Consider the following 17275-nt stretch of genomic DNA (forward strand, 5'->3'; position numbering starts at 1 on the left):
TGAGTCGTTCCTCGTACGGTTGAGCCCTTAAGGTTGGAATCATCTTTGTGGCGCGTCGTTGAATCCTTTCCAGTAAAGCAATGTCCTTTCTGTAATTGGGAGACCAGAACTGCACTGCATACTCGAGGTGCGGTCTTACCATGGAATTATACAAGGATAGCATCACATCTGGTGTTTTACACTCGAAGTTCCTCGCTATGAACCCGAGCATAATGTTGGCCTTGTTGTATGCTTTTTTACAGTGATTCGCGTGTTTCAGGTCACTGCTGATAGTGACTCCAAGATCCTTTTCATCCTGCATCGCTTGCAGAGGTCTCCCATTCATGATGTATGTGTGGTTACTATTTTGGGACCCAATGTGCATGACTTTGCATTTGTCAACATTAAAAGACATTTGCCATTTTTCCGACCATTCGATAATGTGATTGAGGTCTTTCTGAATGATTTCGCAGTCGGTCTTTCCACCCCACCTTGGTGTCATCAGCAAATTTCGATACTGTGGATTTCAGTCCTGATTCTAGGTCATTGATATATATGATAAAGAGGATGGGTCCCAGCACTGACCCTTGAGGCACTCCACTAGTGACTGGTAGCCAATCGGAAGGCTGTCCGTTGAGTAGTACTCGTTGTTTTCTGTCGGTGAGCCAATCTCTTATCCACGCGATCAGATTGGCTCCGATGCCCGCCGAGTGCAGTTTCTTAAGGAGTCGCTCGTGCGGTACCTTGTCGAAGGCTTTCTGAAAGTCCAGGTATATAACATCACTGGGGATGTGGGCATCCCAGTTCTTATATATACCTTGGAAGAAGTCTAATAAATTCGTTAGGCAGGAGCGCTTGTTTCTGAAGCCATGCTGGGTGTCGGAGATTACATTATTGTTTTCTAGAAACTTAACAAGTTTATCTCTAATAATCTTTTCGAGTATTTTCCTGCCACTGATGTCAAACTTATGGGCCTGTAGTTTAATGCAACGCTTTTGTCTCCATTTTTGAAAATCGGTGTTACGTTCGCCATCTTCCAGTCTTCCGGGACCTTGTTTAGTTGAACTGACCGGTTGAATATGGTAGTGAGTGGTTGAAGTATTTCTTGTTTAAGCTCTTTTAATAACAGCGTGGACAAACTGTAGGGTCCCGTTTACTTGTTAGTGTCGAGTTTGTCCCAGTACTTTTACTTCTTGGTCGCATATTGAGTCAATTTCCAGCGGCGTGATCTCACTCGGCGGGCAGGGCTCTCAGGAATGGTTTCGATGTCCTCGACTGTGAATACGGATGCGAAGTTACTGTTGAGGATTCTGGCCATCTGTTTACTGTCCTGAGTTACAGATCCAGTCTCGTCTGTCAGGGGACCAATATTGGATTTTACTTTCTTTTTCGATCTTATGTACGTGAAGAATTTCTTGGAGTTAGTTTTGATTTCGCGCGCTATTTGCTTTTCATAGTTGCGTTTGCTACTCCGAATAAGGCTGCGACAAGCTCTGAGGCTGTTGTGGTACTGTGTGCTGGCTTCGGCCGTAGCATTCTCTTTCATCAAATTATAATTCCTTTTTTTTAGGTTTACTGCCCTTTTTATTTCTCTGGTCATCCACGGTGGATCTACGGCCCCATTTACTCGCCTGGATTTCGTAGGCACTGTAGCCTTCTCTACTTGCAACAGCTTATCTTTGAAGACGTTCCACGCGTTGTCGATTGTATTGTCGGTGATGCCAAGTTGGTCCCAGGTCGTAGGGGGAAGCAGTGCACGGGCTAAGTTGTAATTTCCTTTTTTGTAATCTGGTATCATTGATGGATTATCTACGAGTTTGTGACATATGTTGATATTAAAACTGATTAAGTGGTGATCGCACCCATTAAGTTTCTCACCAACTGTACAATCGCGAATGATGTCGTGGTCTATTACTAATAACAGATCCAGCAGATTGTTTTCTCTTGTTGGTTGAGTTACAACTTGAGTGAGGAACGAATCCTCCACCATTTCTAAAGCCTGTTACCCTCTTGATCTCCAGTCATCAGTCCCCAGTCAATGTTAGGGCAATTAAAGTCCCCAATTATAATTGCTTCCTGGCTTTGTGTTAGAGTGAATCTCTTCGTAGAGGGCAGTGTCATCGGCTGCCTGTTGTTTCGGAGGCCTGTATACGGTTGCAAGTGTTAGTTTCTTGTTATTTGCGGTTATTTCCACATAGACAGAATCGTATTTCTCTGCGTCCTGTTTGTCTATTTTTATGGCAGGGAGTGTACTTTTTACGTAGCAAACTACTCCTCCTCCTTTCTTGTGCTTTCGACTTTTGGAAGCTTTCGTACCCAGGAATGACATTTCGGATTCTAGATGAGTAGAGTTGGCCCAAGTCTCTGTGATGGCTACCACATCTGGTTTCTCTGTTGCAATATACGCCCTAATTTCGTCCTTTTGGGTATTAAACTACGTGCATTTGTGTACATGATAGAAATGTGGCCGTGACGAGTTGTACCAGTTCGCTTGTCGGAGGCGTGGTTAGTTACACAGTTTCTTGTGAGTCGCACTGACGCTACGGGTTGGTTGATCAAGGGCTGCCTTTGCCCCGTCCTCGCCCGCCGTTTTTTGAAAGGCTTTTCGAAAAGCTTTTCACTGCCTCGTCCAGAAGCCTCCCGAAACGCGCCGATCCAACCTCATTCAGATGTAGTCCATCGTTCCAAAACAAGTCTGGGCGCTCAAGGAAGTGGTGCCAGGCGTTTGTAAACGCCACGCCTTCGTCGTCACAAATTTCCTTCAGACTAGTATTGATGTTGCTCGCTTTGCTGTTGAAGCCGGCGTAAGCGCTGATTCTGGGTAGAATTCCAGAGACAATGACGTGAGGGACTTGGTCTTGTAACGCCGAATGACCTGACGGTATTTTGATAGTAGGGCCTGAGTTTGAGTAGACTGAACGTCATTTGTCCCCGCGTGAATCAAATAAACTGTGTCTTCCTTCGCGAGTTCCGTGACAGCATCGACAGCTGAAGTAATGTCGTCCAGTTTGGCTCCCGGAATACAATAACGCCTCCGCGTCTCTGTATTCCTGCCGCAGAATTCCGTTAATTGACCTCTAACCAGCGAGTCCCCTACAAGTCTAACAGATGTTTTCAGCTTGTCTGTGCCCCGAAACTGTGTCTGATCTACGCAGACCACAGCAGGAAGAATGGTCTTGTGGCGTCTAATGGATGAGTAGTGAGGAGTGGGGTGTGGTGGCGACTGGACGTGGAGGCGTTAGGAGGGCTGGTAGCGGAGAGGGACAAGGGGAGCCAAGGGAAGATGAGGAAGAGGCGGAAGGGTTGACTGCAGGGAGCAGAGGAGGAGGATGTTGAGGATGTGGAGGAGGGGCAGAGGAGGAGGAGGAAGGGAGGAAGGGGTTGCCGGGGGTGGAGTAGAGGAGGAGGTTGTTGCGGTTGTGGAGGAGGGGGCCGAGGCGGCGGAGGAGGAAGGGGCGGTAGGGGTTGACTGGGGAGGAGTAGAGGAGGAGGATGTGGAGGAGGGGGGAGAAGAAATGTATGAGGAGGCGGCAGAGGCGGAGGAGGTCGAGGACGAGGGGGGTGGCTGGGGGGGAGTAGAGGAGGAGGATGTTGATGATGTGGAGGAGGGGGCAGAGTTGGAGGAGGAGGAAGGGGCGGAAGAGAAGAGTGAGGAAGAGGAAGGGGAGGAGGAAGAGTAGGTGGTGGTGATGGTGGGATGGGTGGGGGAGGGGGCGGGGGTGATGGCGGTGCTGGTGGTGGAGGGTGAAGAGGGAGAAGAAGAAGACGAAGAAGAAGAAGAAGAAGAAGAAGAAGAAGAAGAAGAAGAAGAAGAAGAAGAAGAAGAAGAAGGGAGTTGAGGGTGTGACGTCACGATGTCCCAAAGTAAAGAATTGGAGCGTTGTAGATCCTCGTCGGTTGTTTGTAGTGCCTGAATACGTAAGTCTAAGACACAGTACCTACACATCGCGTCGCTGGTTTGGTAATGAATCGCAGCATATTTCTTTGAACAATTACAGCAATTGAAATAGTTGGACGGCATGATTACTTCTTTTTTTTTATTTATTTACTGTTGCAAGACGATATATCGGTGAGCTTTACAGTTAAGATGAATTTTGTATCAACACCTAGAGGGAGGCGGCTTTAAATCGGTCGAGTCACGCGGGAGAGTTTGAGGTGTGGCGTCTATGAGGGCCCACACGTGTTTTCCCTCCGGGATTAAAATTCTCTGGGGGATTAAAATTTTCCTCCTTTTCAAAACAGGTGTGCTGGTATACGGGTCAAGCTTTGTACTTCTACGTTAGTGACAGATTTTCTACGTTAGTTAGACACAAGAAGCTCACTGTCTTTCACTGGGTGCTGTGTTAGGTCGTGAAGTTGTAATCCTACTGAGGAAAGACAGGTAACACAAAAAAGTCGATATATAACTTAACCGCTCAGCTCAGCAGGGAAGTCCTCTCACTGTAAGGTAATCCTCGCAACACTTCAAACACTAGTTAGACGCGTCACAGCACTGAGTTAGACGTTAATTGATTAGGTTGAGTGGTGCTAAATAAGACAAGTAAACAAGCACAGTTAGTCGTTTGATTTCTGAGAAGGCGTACGGGCCTATTTAAGTAACGGTTAATTAAAAACGTGGATGAACGGATTTCAAAAGTTGTGACGTTAAAATGTAACACACGGAGTCGATTTACACACAGGTCGATTTACACAAAATAACAAGTGTCGTTTCACCAGACGAGGCGAAAAGCAAGGTTAAGGTTTGATGCCGGTAGGGCAGCGAGGTCAACGTCCGTCCCTTTGAGGAGGTCAGGCGAGACTGAGGAGGTCAGGCGAGACTGAGGAGGTCAGGCGAGGAGAAGGAGGGGAGGAAGGGAGGAAGGAAGGGAGGGAGGAAGGAAGGGAGGAAGGAAGGAAGGAAGAGAGGAAAGAAAGAAGGAAGGAAGGAAGGGAAGGAAAATGACTTAACTCACCACTGGACTGGAATGATGTCTGTCTGTCAGTCTTCAAAGTCCTCCTCCTCCTCTTCTTCCTCCTCCTCCTCTTCCTCCTCCTCTTGTCTCTAAAATTAAGGAAGGATATTAATAAACAGTTGATAATTCATTTTTTGAGCTAATAACCTCTTGTCAGACCTAATAATAATAATAATAATAATAATAATAATAATAATAATAATAATAATAATAATAATAATAACAAGTTTTGCTGGGCTTATAAATACAGTGTAATTAATGCAGAGTGTGTGTGTGTGTGTGTGTGTGTGTGTGTGTGTGTGTGTGTGTGTGTGTGTGTGTGTGTGTGTGTAATTTATTTTATTTAATTTCAATGTGAAGGAATTTCTCTCTCTCTCTCTCTCTCTCTCTCTCTCTCTCTCTCTCTCTCTCTCTCTCTCTCTCTCTCTCTCTCACAGTTCTTTATTTTCTTTCATTTTCTGTATTCTCTCTCTCTCTCTCTCTCTCTCTCTCTCTCTCTATCAGTTCTTTATTTCTCTCTCTCTCTCTCTCTCTCTCTCTCTCTCTCTCTCTCTCTCTCTCTCACAATCTTTATTTTTTTTCATCTCTCTCTCTCTCTCTCTCTCTCACACAATCTTTATTTTTTTTCATCTCTCTCTCTCTCTCTCTCTCTCTCTCTCTCTCTCTCTCTCTCTCTCTCTCTCTCTCTCTCTCTCTCTCTCTCTCTCTCTCACACACACACACACACAATCTCTCTCTCTCTCTCTCTCTCTCTCTCTCTCTCTCTCTCTCTCTCTGGAAAAGCAGCAAAATGAAGTCTTATGAGCAGGCAATAAAGATAATGAAAATCCTAATCCTTGAAGGTAGGACTTAATAGTTGTCTGAAATTTGGGGTTCAAGAAAGTTAACCCCCATGGCGTCGGAACATTTCCCACCCGTGACCCCCCCCAGCGTCGGCACTTTTCAAAAAAATTTTTTTCTCCCATTATGTCAGAAATGCTGAAAAAACATAGGTTTAAGTCATGAAAAGTGTCAAAAATGACATCTGGGTCACGGTGTGTGTCGTAAATTGTCGCGTCGTATATGTACGACGCCGACGCTGGGAAGGTGACTCAGCCTGTGTAGTACATGTACGACGCCGACGCTGTGAGGGTTAAGGGTTGACTGGAGATCCGGACGGCATGTGATGACCTTCAGTGTTTCGGTGCGAACCTACGTCCATGGGCTAAACACACTTACCACCGACCCACTACTAATACAGTCGCCTCTCGATTAACATGAGTTTAAATAAAGCGTTTTTGACTTAACACAAGTTGATATTCAACCCTTTCTTTGCTAAACGCTCGCAGCGAGTGTTAGGCGTATTTGCTGGTGGTGCTAAACGCTCCCTGCGAGCTCCACCCGCACTCAAATCTCCCGTGTATGAGTGTGTTCCAACACTAATTCTCAAAACACAGGATTGACAATTGAGTGTGTTCTTCACTAAATTTGGTGGAAAATCATATCAGCCCAGCGCGGAAAATCTATGGACGAGCAACTGGTGGATGTTGTTGTCCAATATAACGACATTTTTGCATAGGTTCACATGACTGATATTTTGACCAAATAGTTGTAAATATTGCAGTTGTCAATACTGCCCTGCCAGCACCCCATCATCAAGAGATCTACAGTAGTTGCCTTGCGGCTGACTGTCGCGCATGTATAAATGTACGTCTTCACAGGCAACACCCCCTCAACGTGCCTGTACTTTCGCAGGAGAGGTTTACATTACTGAATCCTATAGATCTTGGCCTCCTCTTTCCAATGGTGTTTTTGTTTTGTAGCTGTGATGAATAGCAGGGTTGCCAGATGGCCGATTTTCCGGCCAAATTAGTTAAATTTGACCGTGAACAGTTTTGTTAGTCCGTAGAGAACGGGAATTAATACTGACAAATTATTTGGCCGATTTTTGGTCGTTGTTTGGCTGAAATGCAGAAAAATAGCTGCTAAAAAATTCGTATCTTCCTCGACGTTGGGATGTTGACAGGCCTCCTGTCCGTCGCCATGGTAACCATACAGAAACCAAACCTGTACGGGTAGTCGGGTACCGCGGTACATGAAAGAGACACGTCACACACTTCCTTTAGTCTCCCTTCCCCGCTTCCGCCGTTCGAGTGTCGTGATAAGCAAGTGATTTTTTTTTTCTTTTGTAGACACATACCTTATTTGGAACGTCAACCATGGCCTCTGTGAAATCGTCGTGGAAAGAACGTTATGACAGTGGGAGAAAGTATAATCCTTCATGGGAAGAAAAGTTTGTATGGGTTACGAGGACAAGTGATGGGAGTGAGAATGCATTCTGCAAACTTTGTAAAACTACCCTTGCTTGCTCCCAGGGCCAGTCGTTTGGCAGAGCACGAAAAAAGCAAAGGACATGCAAGTAGAGTGAAAGCTGCGTCAGGTAGCAGGGGTCTGCGAGAAATGTTCTCTCCACAAGAGCGAAAAGAAGAGAAGAAGCGAGTTGAACTAGAATTAGCTGTGGCTATTTCTTGCCATTGCAGTATGGCAAATGTTGACCATATTGGTGAGATAATCAGAAGAAATGGAAGAGGAAGTGAACTACAAAATATTCAGCTCCATCGTACCAAGTGTACTAAGCTTATTTCTAGAGTTGTCTCTCCCGCCTTGCTGGATGAGTTGAAAGAGGATGTGAAGGGTAAGAAATTCTGTCCTTGTTGATGAGGCAACAGATTTGGCAGTAAACAAGCATGTATGTGTTGTAATTAGATATTTCAGTGAGTCAAGATGCAAAATTGCCACAGAGTTTGTAGGGTTGGTGCCAGTTGTTGGTGCTACAGGCAATGATATATTCTTAGCACTGAACACTCTGCTTGAAAAGATCGGATTAACGCTGTCTGACTGTGTTGGATTTGCAAGTGATGGCGCGTCTTCAATGACAGGAGAACACAACTCTGTGTGGTCCAGAGTGAGACAGCAGTCACCATATTGTCAGCTAAATAAGTGTGTCTGCCACTCACTATCCCTTTGCGTGGAAAAGGCATTTGATAAGCTTCCATCTAGTCTTGGATATCTTCTGCATGAAATCCCTCAGTGGTTTAGCAAGAGCATAATCCGCAGAGAGAAGTACAAGGAACTTTTCCTTGTTATGGATCCCAATGAAGAGAGAAAGGGAACTCCTCTTCCTTTTCAAAAGCTTTCAAATACACGTTGGCTTGTAAGAGGAAAGGTTCTCTACAATCTTTTAGTAAACTGGGAAGAGCTGCAAGCTTATTTTGCTGTTGCATTGCCTGTAGCAGATGCCTCTTGTCGCTATAAGGCACGAGAAATCTTGAACATGCTCAAAGACCCTCTTAATAAGCTCTACTTTCACTTTGTCACACCAGTTGTCTCAGAATTCAGAGGGTTAATGCACACTTCCAAACAACTGATGGTGACCCACAAGAACTGCTCAGAGAATTGGTTCTACATCACAAGAGCTTGCAAGACAGAGTTGTCGACAGAATGGGTAAAGCACTACCACAACACAAGGTGGACTATGGTGCTAAATTCACACAGGAGTTGGATGCCTTCTTAAGCAGTCAGAAATATTCTGCTGAAGCTGTTCGTAAGGTAAATGAACTCAAAGAAAGATGCTCAAATCTTTTGCTAGAAGCTTTGACTCAGGTCGAGAAAAGACTACCAGTGGCCAAAGATATCTTCAGAGAATTAAGTGCATTCACTCCAAAGAAGGTATTGAGCCAGGTAGAACGTGTATCATTCACAAACCTACCCCTACCTCACCTGCGTAGCTGCAATGAAGATATCATTGAAGAGCAATATAGAAAATACTACGTAGCATGGACTGAAGAGTCAATTTTGATGGTGAAATTCCTTTAGATTCTGTATCTTTTGGTCAAGAGTACAGCAGTACAAGACGTCATCAGGGAAGTACGTCTTCAAAGAATTATCAATTATGTCCTGGCTTGCCTAACAACCCCAGTCAGCAACGCAGTGGTTGAAAGAATATTTTCAACGGTGACTAACGTAAAACAAAATCAAGAAATCGCCTTCATACTGACATGTTGGATTCCATCATACGAATTCGCTCGCACCTTCAGTTCCAAAATAAATGCTGTAAGGACTTCAAGGTTACAGCTCGCATGCTGCAACTATTCAACGCTGCGAACATGTATGCCACTCCAAACCAAGAGGAAGAAATAGAGGATATACTGGAATACTTCAACTAACAACGTCAGTGCCTTACAAATGGTAAGTTTTAAAATTTGTTACCTTATTAATTTGTCTATGGTGCTAAAACTACATTGTTTATAACCATGTTGGGTCATGTACTCCGTCCGCGCATTTATTTTACATTTGTTTTGCGACGAAGTATTTTCTGCATATAATATTTTCGCATTTGGCAGAATTTACCTGAAATTTGGCAGGAAACTGAAAATAATTGGCCGATTTGGCCGTGACTTTGGGTGAGATTTGGCCGTCAACTGCTGTCGGACATCTGGCAACCCTGATGAATAGTTTTGAGATACAGAGGTTAAAAGATCCCTTCCCCCGCTGGGTGCCTGAGCGCGCCTGAGGGGATAGTCTCACTGTGAGCACTTAGCAATGAAAGGGTTAAGAAGATACGTTTGACTAACGCAATATGTTCAATTTAACTGTCTTTCTCCTCAGTCTGAAGCTAGCCAGCACTGTGAGTGGAACATTTCTCTGGAATACACACACTGCATTTTGACCCCTACTATGGCACGCAAGCGTACTTCCACCTCGTCCAGTGACATAAGAACATAGGAGTCTGCAAGAGGCCGTAAGCCTGCAGGCAGCTCCTCTGAACCTTGGCTCCCGTGTGTCTAACCCTACCTAATATCGCTGTCCATGACGCATCAACAAAGTGATGGTGGTGAGTGTTTTTGTTGTGTCAGTGACTTACAAATGTAATGTAGCAATTCTTTCTTTAGAAAACTTTAACTTAACCCGGTGGTGGCAGGGATCATGTTTCTTAATGGTCCCTCCAAGCAAGAAAAATGAGAAAAAATCACCCCCCACACAAACCATTTCATATTATATATCAAAGCATTTGTGATCAGTTTATGTGTTACTTTCCTCTCTGTCAAAGGCTGTAAAATAAGGCAAAAAAGTAAGCAGAAAAATATATATCTACCCTTGCAGGTGAAAATATAGCCTGTTAGCTTTTGAGACCAAACCATGTAGTGAGCCTCCTCCTCCCTCCCTGCTGGCTAGGCTTCCTTTTAATATGTATTTCCACACATGATGCGGCCAATATTAGGAGTCTTTTTCCCACCAATATTTACTGTATAATTATGACTTGACTCCTGCATTAGCACCGGTGAGTGAGTTAGGGGCTTAAGGAACTTTGATGCCAGGATTGGAGGTGACTTATTCCTTGGTTTAAACTTATACAAAATCAGGTTGGCAACATGTCTGTGGTAAGTCCCTTGTACAATAAGAAATATTACTTTCCTCTCTGTCAAGGGCTAAATAAATAAATCAAATTAATCTAACTATATTATAAAGCAAAACCAATCTTGCATGCATAATATGTATCCAGTGCATAGTAAGCACTTTGGCAAACATATATCATTTTTTTTTTTTTTTTTTTTTACATTGCAGCCTATTGCGCCGGTAGGCTTCTTCCCGGTGGATCCTGATGGTCGGTCCAAGGCTTCTTTCTGGTAGGTCCTGATGGTCGGCCCAGCCCGTTCTGGCGCAGGCGAGTGTTTATAGTGGCGCCATCTTGCATTGGCTCATGCTGCCCTCCCAGAGCTCATCTTTGATCCTAGAATCTAGAGTCCGGGTTGATAGGTGGTCTTCTGGACAGCATGTGGGTAGTTTTAAGCCACTCGGCGGCGGCTGAAAAATCCCAGCTTGGTGGCACCAGGCGGGGATTGAACTCGCGTCCTCCTGAACACGAGGCCGTTACTCTGACGACTCAGCCACCACCTCCCCAGTAAATGCACCCTATGCTTAACACGGTAGCTGCGGGGATCATGTTTCTTACCCGGTAGCAGCGACAGGCCAAATTTGCGGCTTTACCGTGTAGCAGCAACGGGACAAATTTGTGGCTTTACCGTGTAGCAGCAACGGGCCAAATTTGCGGCTTTACCGTGTAGCAGCAACGGGCCAAATTTGTGGCTTTACCGTGTAGCAACAACGGGACAAATTTGTGGCTTTACCGTGTAGCAGCAACGGGCCAAATTTGCGGCTTTACCGTGTAGCAGCAACGGGAAAAATTTGTGGCTTTACCGTGTAGCAGCAACGGGACAAATTTGTGGCTTTACCGTGTAGCAGCAACGGGACAAATTTGTGGCTTTACCGTGTAGCAGCAACGGGCCAAATTTGTGGCTTTACCGTGTAGCAGCAACGGGCCAAATTTGTGTCTTTACCGTGTAGCAGCAACGGGACAAATTTGTGCCATGATTTAAACCCCCCAAAAATAGATGTGTAAACTGATCACAAATGCTTTGTTATGTATTATGAAATGGTTTGTGTGAGGGGTGATTTTTTCTCATTTTTCTTGCTTGGGGGGACCATTAAGAAACATGATTCCTGCTGCTACCGGGTTAGGAAACATGATTCCCGCTGCTACCACCACCACCAGGTTAAAAGGCATTTCCCTCTAAGCAAGGGGATGTAGTGAACATTTTACAACACATTTGGTTACTAAGTGAGCTGCTGAACATTTTACAGCTCAATATAACGGGTTCACCCATTGGGGGCTTCTGGCGGGGGTAATGAAGGCAGGGCAGGAAGTGAGTAAAGAAAGCTTACCTATTTCTCCAAGCTGCTGAAAAGCTTGTTGGTGAAGAATTACTTGTCGGTGAAGAGACTGTTGTTGAGGTGAGGAGTGCCCTGTGTTATGGAACCTCCCAGCACTGCTACACCAACCTGCAAATATGTGTCCACTCTCAAAGTCTTGTACCGGGAAAGACAGCATGGGATAATATATTATAAAATCTCTCTCTATCAAGGGCTGTATAATTAAGATAATTAATTGATACTCTCTCTCATATTTGTTTTTTTACATACTTTTCTTCCTCTACCCTCCCTCTCTCTCTCTCTCTCTCCTCATAACTCTATACATACAGCCAGGCCTATACTTTGAGGCAGTGCCAACATTGCCAGACTGTTGTACTCAGCCTCTTATATTTACGGACTTCCAACACAAAATCTGTCTCCTGGTCCTCAATAACGAGATTCACTTATATTTATCATTAAAATAGTTAATTCCTCTTGTTTCTTGGCAATACAGTGTATTTGTATATGCATACAGTCCCTTACAAGCTGGATAATAGTACGCGTAATAGGAATGATAATATTGACAATAATAATAGTTACAAGATAATTTAATACTAAGCTATTCTAACCTAAAACTTATTCAAACCTAGCCATACTTTTTTTCCTTACCTCCCTTGGCTGGGCCTGGTGGGGGGCCCAAGCCGGCAAGTGTTTATAGCAGCCCCATCTTGCTTTCCCTTGGACAGTCCCATACAGTCCAGGATGATGGTGGTGGTCTTCAGGACAAGTAGTCTGTGGCAGCGGCAGATTCAAACCCTCATCATCCATGACGCAGCGAACGCAGGACCGGCACGCTAACCACTCAGCCACCGTCTCCTTCCCCAGCCTGTGTTCTGACGCCAAATATGCAAAAAGTAAAACCATATGCCTCAATGTGTCATCCCAGACTATATATAAAGAGAATTAAATCTAAGTCATCCTAACCAAACTTTAATGAAACTAATCTAGCCTTAGCAAGCCACTGACAAAACACAATATAAACAGAAATGTATCTCCAGGTGTGCCCCCCCAAGACCATATATTTAGAGAATTAAATCTAAGCTATCCTAACCTGCCCAAACTTGCTGAGCTATCCTAACAAGACCTAACTTAACCTGGTAGTAACAAGGGCCCAAATTTGTGGCTTTACAGTGTACCAGCGACGGGCCAAATTCTTGCCATGATATGTAACTTGATATATTAAGAAGGATATAAACCCCACCACCGACCATCAGGATCCACCGGGAAGAAGCCTACCAGCGCAATAGGCCAAGACGTAAAAATAAATAAATAAATAAATAAATAGATGATGCATAAACTGATCACAAATGCATTGATATATATGATGAAGTGGTTTGTGTGAGTGATGATTTTTTTCTCATTTTTCTCGCTTAGAGGGAAGGGCCTTTAACCCGGTAGTAGCAGCAGGGATCATGGTTCCCTCCAAACAAGAAAAATGGAAAAAAATCACCCATCACACAAACCATTTCATATTATATATAAAGCATTTGTGATCAGATTATGTATCATCTATTTTGGGGGGTTAATATCATGGCACAAATTTGGCCCATCGCTGCTACACGGTAAAGACACAAATTTGGCCCGTCGCTGCTACACGGTAAAGACACAGATTTGGCCCGTCACTGCTACCGAGTTAAGAAACATGATCCCCACAGCTACCGGGTAAACCGTACCTGCCGTGCGCTCTACTACCACAATGAAATAAAACAAATATATACTGCGTTGCACCCCAAGATAATATTTTAAGAGGCGGTGAGTATGGAGATAACCGTAGCCACCTCTCCCGTCAGTGACATCAACGGCAGTGTGGTGAGAGGCCTATCCTGCTTATTTATCCTAAACAAGTGGGTGTTATTCCAGAAAAAACACCCAAGTCTCATCACTTCACACTTATTTATATATTCAAGGGCTGAAAAATATCAGAAACATTAACAAAAAAAAAATAGCACTAAGTTATCCTAACCTTGGATTAAACTTAGATTTTAACGTAACCTCCTGTGAGAGCAAGATAAAAATTGACAGACAAAATAAGTCAATTCCGGCCCTTACGGTACCATGAGCAGACCTCTAGAATAACACCCGATGGTCTAGGATAAAAAAGTTGGAAAATTTCATTTAGTTGGCGCAACATCTGTGGTCATATGCCGGAGAGAGACAGAAGGGGAAGGAATTATAGAAGGGAACAGATCCCAGGAGACGGGACACAACCCCCAATTAATACCTGGTACACTGCTGGGTGGACAGGGGCATAGGGTATTGGAAAAGCCTCCCAAATTTTCCCACTCTGCCCGGGAATCGAACCCAGGCTCTCTCGGTTGTGAGCCGAGTGTGCTAAATGCTAACCACTGCACCACGAAGCCCCTAGGTCTAGGATAAGATACTGGTCATCACTAAGTTATCCTAACCTTGGATTAAACTTAGATTTTAACCTTAACCTCCTGTGACAGCAAAGAAATTATTGACAGCCAAAATATAGGTTCATGCCAGCCTTCACAGTACCAGGAGCATGTATAACTCTAGAATGACACCCGATGGTCTAGGGTAAGCACATGTGGTCAAGGCAACAACGCTAACCTACATATTCCCCCTTAGAGTTAATAGGTTCACCACCCCGGGTCATCACCACCACATGCATCACCTAAAATCACCACAATCACCATCAATACCACCTCAAACACACATGAAATCACAACCATGACGATGAAAACGCAAAAAAATCAAGAGAAATAACACTGAAATAAATAAATCTGAAAAATTCGTAAAAGTCACCCCGCCCGCTAGACGAGTCACCCTTAAAACACTTCTAGCTCACGTTAACCTTCAATATTTCCTAAGTAACACAACCCACACCTCATATCTGCAATAATACAACACAAATACACCCTAATCCTTAATATAGGAGTACCCAGGCATCTTACACTGGTCAAAACTCACGGATATAAGGTCACGTATGGTTCGCTCCCATCCGCCGGTTACGCCCTTATGACCTCACCGCTAAACGCCCATAATTCAATATCTAAGACCCTCACACCTCATTTGACCCCATACATTAGGTCATTCAGCTTAGTTCTCCCTATCATAGTGTTCAAAGTTCTTAGGTGTCATTGATAACCGAGATAATACGTCACATCCGCCGGTTACGCCCTTATGACCTCACCGCTAAACGCCCATAATTCAATATCTAAGACCCTCACACCTCATTTGACCCCATACATTAGGTCATTCAGCTTAGTTCTTCCTCTCATACCGTTCAAAGTTCTTAGGTGTTATTGATAACTGAGATAATACGTCACATCCGCCGGTTACGCCATTATGACCTCACCGCTAAACGCCCATAATTCAATATTTAAGACACTCACACCTCATTTGACCCCATACATTAGGTCATTCATCTCAGTTCTCCCTATCATAGTGCCCGAATGTCTTAGAGGTCATTAATAATTAAGGTCATATATGGAGCCGGACACCCCAAGCCAGTTATATACTTGGCCTTTCTGACCTTACCGGCTTATATCCCGCTCTCCAACTTCACACACAGGAATGCAATGCACGTGTCGCCCTGCCCCTCAAGCCCCGTGCCGCTATATACTCTAGTTTACCGGAAATCAGTAAAAAACAATGAACGGCGACCAATGACATTGACGACCACGGCGGCCATTGAAATCCACCTCAACCCCACCGATACATTTTCCCTATTTCCACCTAATACAAGCCTTAATTCACTGCCCTCACCCACCCAAAACAATCACAAGGGACTATTTACCGTTTCCAGATGCATGGCTCCCTCGGCAACAGGATAATTCGCTTCAAAAAACACAAAAATATAAGAGCCGACTCCCTTCACGGATGACAATGTGGCTTCCAGGTGTATGCGAGAAATACCTCCTCGGGGAAATAAGTCGCGACACTACCCACTACACATGTCCAATGGGGTAAAGACAGCAAAAAACGTCTTAATTTGCCTTGATTTATGTCTCTTTAACCACCTGTGATCTATATATAAGCGTTGAGATTGCCCAAACCAGGAGTGAGTATCAGCTCAGAGTAGTTCCTCCTATGTAATCTCCTATGTGTTTGTTTTAAAGCCTTCTACTGATTTTAAGTGTTTATCTGATGTATTTGCAGTGTATTGAAGTCGCAAAGGGACAGTTAAACGATAGCAGTGAGTGATATATTGAAAATTAAGCATTGTTTCAAGTCCCCTTTGCGAGCTATTTTCCGGCTGCGAGCTGATTCCTGCCAGCTCAATAGATTCTCGTACTTGAATTAAATGACCCTGGAACTGTCTTTTCCGCTCCAATAACTAGATTTATTTAGAGATAGGGTCGAAATGTTTAATTAATAGGGCTTTCTTTGCAGTGCTTAGGTATATTATCGCTGACATAAATAGTTTTAGTTTAACCTCGGAAACATTAATTACTCTATTTAACTGCCCCTTTGCCCTTTTATCGCGTGTCCTGTCATTAGTAAACCCCAATTAAGTCCTGCCGGGGCCTTAATAACAGCGGTAAGGCCTTGGAATCATTATTATTCGTTATTAATGGGTTGGTCTAAGTCTGGGTCTCGGCACATGTTGTGAACGAAACTGCAGAAAGTATAAAATCCTATCACTCTTCAGCACGGGCTTACAATATTATGTAATGAGCTTATATGTGGGAATTATGGCTTCAGGGAGTTCTTAATACACTTAGTAGTCTCCCTTAAGTGAAGCATGGAGGGAGGGAGGGAGGGAGAGGGAGATAGAGGGAGGGAGGAAGGGAAATGAATCACGTATTAATTAGATCTTAAAGCCATTGGTTACAACGTTTCTTCCTGTATAAACTGGTAATTATATCGCTTTTTCTCTTTAATTAAACCTAAAGCCGTGTAAATAATGGCTTTGAAATATTTAATAAGGGAAGATGGACGTTGGAACAGGAAAACTCATTGTTGTACCTCAAAACTAATTGTTCCAACCTTTACATAGATTTACATAGAAAATCAGACCACACAGACCCCATGGTCCAGACTTGGTGGTCTGTCCTTAAACCTAAGTGATTTTACATTAATCAGAAGACTCCAAAACGTTGCATTTCTACTCTAGTTGATATTAAGTTGAAGGATATATGCTGAAATGATATATCTTATGCCATCAAGCTGATTTAAACTTACGGTCACATGCTGACTTCATGATGAATGCTGACTTGAAATAAAGGTCACAATATGCAGTAAGTTGAGTGCAATGACGGCATTGTTCACTTGTATAACTCCCATGCTGAGCCTATAAAAAGTCAGCATTGAAAGAGATAGCCATGCTGACTCGATCTTATGCAAGCTGATTTAAACTTATGGCCATGCTGACTCATATGCTAATCTTAACTTAAATCCATGTTGAACTCCGAACTCAGCATATCAAGAAAACGATCATGCTGTCATATATAGACCACCATGCTGAGCTCAGAGTGGTTATACAGACTGAAATCAGTAACTTTTTAATGCATGCTGAGTTCAAAATAGGATCAGCATTGAGAAACAGCTAGGGGCCATCCTGAGTGAGCATTGCTGACTTGTTCATA

At 43.8% G+C, this 17275-nt stretch overlaps 2 protein-coding genes and 1 long non-coding RNA gene across 51 annotated transcripts in view; 1 reads left to right on the forward strand and 2 right to left on the reverse strand.

The window, feature by feature from the left end:
* LOC126983255 (protein maelstrom-like) overlaps window positions 1-17275 on the reverse strand; it is a 105176-nt gene that overhangs the window by 49338 nt on the left and 38563 nt on the right. The window lies entirely within an intron of this gene.
* The window catches only part of LOC126983171 (uncharacterized), a 137227-nt gene that overhangs the window by 48591 nt on the left and 71361 nt on the right, over window positions 1-17275 (forward strand). The gene's annotated exons all lie outside the window — the stretch shown is intronic.
* LOC126983296 (uncharacterized) lies at window positions 4898-15638 on the reverse strand. Of its 2 annotated transcripts, none has more exons than XR_007735766.1 (4): window positions 15484-15638; window positions 12330-12546; window positions 11694-11810; window positions 4898-5020 (listed from the first exon to the last, which is right to left on the reverse strand). It is a non-coding gene; the product is annotated as an uncharacterized LOC126983296 (long non-coding RNA). The 2 variants fall into 2 exon arrangements; XR_007735771.1 differs by having other exon boundaries at window positions 12330-12553; window positions 15484-15619.

The sequence above is a fragment of the Eriocheir sinensis genome, chromosome 5 (assembly GCF_024679095.1).
Source record: "Eriocheir sinensis breed Jianghai 21 chromosome 5, ASM2467909v1, whole genome shotgun sequence".
Lineage (NCBI taxonomy): Eukaryota > Metazoa > Arthropoda > Malacostraca > Decapoda > Varunidae > Eriocheir > Eriocheir sinensis.